The 6097-nt window shown below is 51.8% G+C and overlaps 1 long non-coding RNA gene across 1 annotated transcript; it reads right to left on the bottom strand.

Annotated features, from left to right (window-relative positions):
* Positions 1-1813: 1813 nt before the first annotated feature.
* On the bottom strand, positions 1814-5729 carry LOC129470381 (uncharacterized). The gene is made up of 3 exons (XR_008653222.2): positions 4402-5729; positions 2542-2689; positions 1814-2091 (listed from the first exon to the last, which is right to left on the bottom strand). It is a non-coding gene; the product is annotated as an uncharacterized lncRNA (long non-coding RNA).
* Between the last annotated feature and the right edge of the window lie 368 nt (positions 5730-6097).

Raw genomic sequence — 6097 nt, 5'->3', positions numbered from 1 at the left:
GAACCAATTTTTGTTGAACACCTACTATGTGTCAGGCCCTGTCTCTTGTGCTGACATGTCAGCAAAACGACAGACCATTATTCTTGCCCTGCGGAGCTTGCTTTCTCATGGGAGAGAGTAAATAAATCACGGGGGATGTTAGAAAGTTATAAATTCCATGAGGAGGGGAAAAAAGCAAGGCGAAGGAAGTCAGGAGGGCCAAGAATGGGGCTAGGGAAGGGTTGCAGTTTTACATAACAACGTCAGAAGGCAAGACTTGAGCAGAGCTTTGCAGGAAGGGAGAGAGTGAGAGTGGAGCTGGGTAGGGAAGGAGGTTCCAGACAGAGGAACAGCCTAAGAAGCATGCGATGCTCTGCGGACCGGGAAGAAGGCCAACATGGCCTCAGCAGTGGGAGTGGCAGTGAGGGGCATAGGAGAGGAGAGCAGGGAGGATGGTTTGTGGTTTTTCTGAGAGGGATGAGAGCCTCTGCAGGGTCCTGAGCAGAGAGTGACACAACCAGACCTGTTAATGCAACAGGGAGTTTCCTGCCTCCCTTGCAACGCCCCCTCCGCTCTGGTCACACTGCCTTTCCTTATCTCGCTGTCTCCTGCTTCTCAGCTATTACTCTGGGATATGGTCCTCTCTCCCTATGATTCTCTGCCTGGACTATCTCCCTCCCAGGTAGCCTGTGGCTTCTATAAAGCTCATCTCCTCCTGGAAGCCCTCCAGGATTGCTCAGAGGAGTCTGACTGGCTCTGCCTGCACAGTAGATGTCCTTTTCTTTCTCTCTTCCTTCCCATGGGAGGGATGCTAAAAAGGGAGATGGTGATGCCTCCCTGGGGCCACTCAAGAACCAAGGGAGGGTGAGCCATTTTCTAGAGGTGCCTCCCCAAATAGCCAATATCCTGCCTCTCATGAGCCTTTCTCCTGAGTTTTTCATGGACACTTCTGCCTTCCGTTTCCTTCCTCTTCATCCTTCTCCTTCCCACCAGAGACACCTTCCCTCCACCCTGTAAGCATGTAAGCAAGGGACTGAAGCCTCCCACTTCTCTTCTCTGGGGTGTGCCTGGGGAGGACCGTCTCAAAAGTAAGGAGGTAGCAAGCGCTGGGCTCCCAAAACCCAAAGACCAGACCCCTGTGAGAGTACAGCAGCAGTGGGACTGTGGCGGGATTCACTGCTCTAACTGGCACCCTCCTCCACACCCTCCACACCCAGTCTCTGGGGGGCTGCTTGCTATGGAGCAAAGTCTGTTTGAAAATAGTGACCAATTGCTGGCCCAAGCACAGAGCTGGTGGCATCCTCTTCCAGTAGGGCACAAACTGTGGCTTCCCCAGCTAGTCTCGGGGACTCAACCATCTTCCCTTCCCAGGGAGCCGAAGGCTCTGAGCTCCTGGTCCTGGCTTGGTTAAAGATTTGCTCACTCATTCGGGCCCCACTCAAACAACTATTTATTGAGCACCTACTATGTGCCAGCACCGGGCTAGGCTGGCTCTTGCCCTCATGGAGCCTGCAGCTTAATGGGGAGCAGACATCAATCAAGTAGCCACCCAAATGCAGTCAGGATGACAGCTGTGGTCAGTGCCAAGAAAACGAAGAACATGATGCCCTAAGAGTATGTACGGGGGATTTGACTGGCCAGGAAAGCTGGGGGCCTTCCTCAAAAAGGTGATGTCTGAGTTGAAACCTGAGGGGATGGAAGAACAGCCCAGGCAGAGGAAATAGTATGTGCAAAGGTCCTGTGGCAGGAGGGAGCATATACAATGTGCTGGGAGAAGGCAGACAAGGCTGGAGTGTAGAGAGAGGAGTGAGAGGTGGATGGAGACTGACAAGGCGAGGCCTTCTAGGTCATGTTTAAACCCTTGATCCAAGAACAGAGGAAGCCTCTTTGCACTTTGGAGTTGTGTTGGGTGTGGAGGGGATGACATGATCATCTCAAGTTGGCTGTAGATCGGGGGTAATGACAGTGGAGGTGGAGGTGGGAATCCTGTTAGGAGGCGGTGGCAGTGGTCCAGGAGAGAGCTGATGCTGGCTTGAACTAGCAGTTGGCAGGGGATTAGATGAGGGTGGTGTCAAGAATCACGGCTGGATTCCTGCCTGCAGCGTTTCTCACCTGTAAAGAGGAAAGAAACAGCTCTACTTTCTCCTGGCAACAAATGAATTAACGGAGACAAAAATTATCTCAGGCGGGCATTGGTGTGAGCTGTGAGAGTAGCGTGGCTTGCTCTCCCCAGGCAGGTAGTTGTATCTTGGTTCTACCCCACATCCTTCAGGCTACCCATACCCATACAGAACCTGATGATAAAACCTTGTACTGAAAACCGCAGTGAGCGTGATTTAGATTAGACTGCTGCCAACAGGGCTGGAGGAAGCTGTTGGTGGAACCAGGGCCAGGGGATGAAAGAGCAGACAGAATCCAGGTGGAGGGCCACATGCCTGGAGCACAGGAGAAAGGCTGTAAACACCTCACGGAACAGTTCAGGATCTGGTGAAGCTGGCAGTGGCCTGGGAATTAAGAGAGCCCAAGTGGAGGGAGCTTCAAAGGAGATTCCGTACTCTGTACCTGCAAAGGTGATGCTCTTCAAAAACCTCAACCTGGGCCGGGTGCAGCGGCTCATGCCTATAATCCCAGCACTTTGGGAGGCCAAGGCGGGTGGATCACGAGGTCAGGAGTTCGAGACCAGCCTGGCCAATATGGTGAAACCACGTCCCTACTAAAAAAAAAAAAAAAAAAAAAAAACAAAAATTAGCCGGGCGTGGTTGCGCGCACCCATAGTCCCAGCTACTCCAGAGGCTGAGGCAGGAGAATCGCTTGAACCCGGGAGGCAGAGGTTGCAGTGACCCGAGATCATGCCACTGCACTCCAGCCTGGGTGACAGAGTGAGACTCCGTCTAAAAGAAAAAAAAAAGAACCTCCACATCTTACAGCTCACCTCCTGGAGCCCCTGGCTGATGGAGGAAATAGAGCATGCCCAGAACACAGGGAGATGGAGTGGCCAGGATGCAGAGTATAGGCACAAGAGCTGGGCAGGCACACAGGGAACACGCCTGTGGGGGTGGAGATGACTTGAGGGGCCTTCCTAGAGGAGAAGGAAGAGGTGGAGAGAAGGAGGAGATATTCAGATGGATTTGGGGAATGCTGGATATGTCAGTCTTCTCTGGCTCAGCTGGGGTTTGCTCATTTAAGCTGACAGTGAGTTGGATGTTGAGTGATATTGACACCCCCCTCAACCCCAATTCAGCACCTCCCTCCAGGATCCCACGTTGCTGTCAGTTTCCAGGCCTTTAGTAAAATGATGGTGGGCTCATCGTTCAGCCCCCTCATTACCCTTTCCTCCTCTCCCGCTCCAGTTTATAACTCCACCCACTTTGGAAGATCTGCATGCTCTGCTCCCTGTTCCCACCTGCGCCTCCCTGACCAAGGCCCAGAGTAGCCCCCATAGTGAGCACCCACTTGGCTGGGAGCTCAGGGTCTACTGTGCCTCTGGTTCACATGTTGGCATTTGAGGAGGGCCTGAGTTATCTTGGTCTTCCCTGAGCATTTCTCTACCCCAAAAGAGGCCCCTGGCGGTAGGCGGACAGACCTTGGCCTTAGGTGTTGAAGTCAAGTGCAGGAAAGGTTTCCTGGGCTACAGAGGGTGACAGCTGAGGGTGTGGAATTCGAGGAATCAACTTATGTGCTCCATGTTGTGTGGAAAGTCCATAGCTGAGGGCTTGGCTGGGGGAGGGTATTGCCTCAGAGAGGAACAGGGACCACAGCAATAGACGGACAAACAAATGGCTGTCAGCGCCACCCACACAGCCAGAAGGAACATTTGCATCTCACTGTGAACACAGCGCCTGGCCCAGAGTGGTCCTCCAGTGAATGCCTATGGAGAGAAGAGAGGTTTTGGTTCCCAGTTCAATTTTCCTCTTAGTCTTCCTGATCCTCTAGTTCCTTGTCTACCAGATGGAGTGGTAATCTCTACTTCTATCTTATCAGATTGTCATGAAGAACAAACTAACCAATGATGGCAAAAGTGCTTTCTTTGTAAACACTTTGTAAACTCTATAGGAAAACATACAGGAGGCCCGAGCCCGGCACAGTGCCTGGCCCACAGTGGCTGCCCAGTATTGAATAAATGAACGAATTACCTAATCCCTACCAGACAGTATGCTCTCCACAGGCACAGACCCAGCCTGTTTCTCCTCAGCACCGTTTCCCCAGTTCCTAGCATGGGGAAGGTGCCTGACAAGTATTTGCATGGAATGAATGAATGAATGGTGAGACTTAATCCTACCTTCGGGGATCTTCGAGAACTTTGGAGGTGGTGAGGCTGATACCCCAGGGCAACAAACCACGCTGGCTCAACAACCCTGAAGGCAGCTATTATTTCCCCATTTTCAGATGAAGAAACAGGCTTAGAGAGATTGAGTGACTTACCCAAGGCCGCACAGCACCTAGTCAGTGATGAATCAGGATGGGAACCCCGGACTTGGCCTCCGATGCCCATGCTTTTCCTACCACAGAAGGCTCCTGCTGCTGGGGATCCGGTGGAGCACTGGCCTCTGTGACCATCCCCTGGACAAGCCGGAATGTTCTTTTGTGGTGGGAGGGTATGTCATAACTGCACAGCATCTCAGTGACTCTGCAGCAGGAGGCTGCTGGGTTCATTAAGAGGCCACGATTCACTCAGGATGTGCCAGGTCCAGAAACACACACGTGCCCAGGACATCTGTGTCTAGATGAAGAGACTGAAGGCAGAAAGGAGAGCTGCTGATGGACTTTCCTGACCCACAAGTCTCTGTCATGTCTGCACACAGCTAGCACCTTCCCTTTTGCACCCTGAGCCACCTCAGTCTCCCACAGACCATGTTCTCTTGGGCGGGGACTCATCACACAACCGCTGCCCTTCCCCTCCCCGACTGAACTTCAGGCTCTACCATGCAGCTCACTGCTTCCCAAAGTATGTTCTGTGGGACTATGTCTTGGGCTCTTTGTAGACATTCCTTTCAAAAAGATTGCCTGTGATGGAAAAAGCTTCGGAAACCTGTATCAAATATGCTAACCTGGCTGCATGCTAACCTTGCAGGACTTCTCAGATCCCTTAGTATGCTCATGGGGAATGTGAATCTCCAAGGGCTGGGGAGCTTCAGTAAAGAGCATTTTCTAAATTTATTTTGGCCCTAAGCTGTTTCTTCAGGAGCATCTCTTGGGACTGATGTGCCCCAGGGCACTCTTGGGAAGTCATTGCTGTAGCTGTGGAGAGTCCCTGAGGTGTTTCAGCAGAGTCAGAGGATCTGATCAGTCAGTGTCTTAAGAAGACTGTAGTGTGGACTGGAGGAGCCAAGATGGGAGGCAGAGAGGGTACTTAGGAGGCTGCATCAACAGTCTGCAAAAGAGGAAAAGAGCCCTCCTGCCAGCCAGGCACCATGCCAAATTGGGGTATCTGTCTTCAATGAGCTTGCAGTTGAAGCAGGTAGGCTGAGCACCCACCAGGAGCTCTCCTCCAAGGCAGAAGATGCTAAGTGCTGCAAATGGAGCCGCATCGTCAATCCAAGAAGACTCTTGATAACTTATTCAACTGGCACTCCGTGGCTTTGGCCGGCTTCCTTTCATTTTCCTTTTCAGGAATCAATAAATAATTTGAAGTTGTCAGGTGGTACTTCGTTGTTGTTTTTTTAACCCTCATTGATAGGGTTGATGGTCTCAGTGTTCATTCCCAAAAGTCACGTGAGGTCAATCTACTGCCTCACTGGGGCATTGCAACTGAATGGGGAGACTTGGCTCTAAGGCTTTAAAGTGGTAAACGCCCAGTTTATTTTTAGTCTATTGTGTTGTCACAGGTTCAGTTCCATGGTACTGAGGAGAGTTTAGGTTCGGCCAGGCCTAGGGTATAGGTAGGACATAATAACATCTGCATCCTCTCCTGCCCCCTAGCCTCTGCCCCTATCTTGCATTCACTCTGCAGCTCCATTTCATGGGATAATGTAATGGGCTAATGCCACACCCCCTCTCCCTCCCCAGGTGGATCAGGGAGCAACCAGGTCCCCAGAAACACTGGACAAGAGCAGTCTTTCTTTTTTTTTTTTTTGAGACGGAGTCTCTCTCTGTCACCCAGGCTGGACTGCAGTGGCGC

The sequence above is a fragment of the Symphalangus syndactylus genome, chromosome 20, assembly GCF_028878055.3.
Source record: "Symphalangus syndactylus isolate Jambi chromosome 20, NHGRI_mSymSyn1-v2.1_pri, whole genome shotgun sequence".
In the NCBI taxonomy this organism is placed as follows: Eukaryota; Metazoa; Chordata; class Mammalia; order Primates; family Hylobatidae; genus Symphalangus; species Symphalangus syndactylus.
The sequence above is the reverse complement of the archived record's forward strand: the minus strand, read 5'-3'. Positions and strand labels throughout refer to the sequence as shown.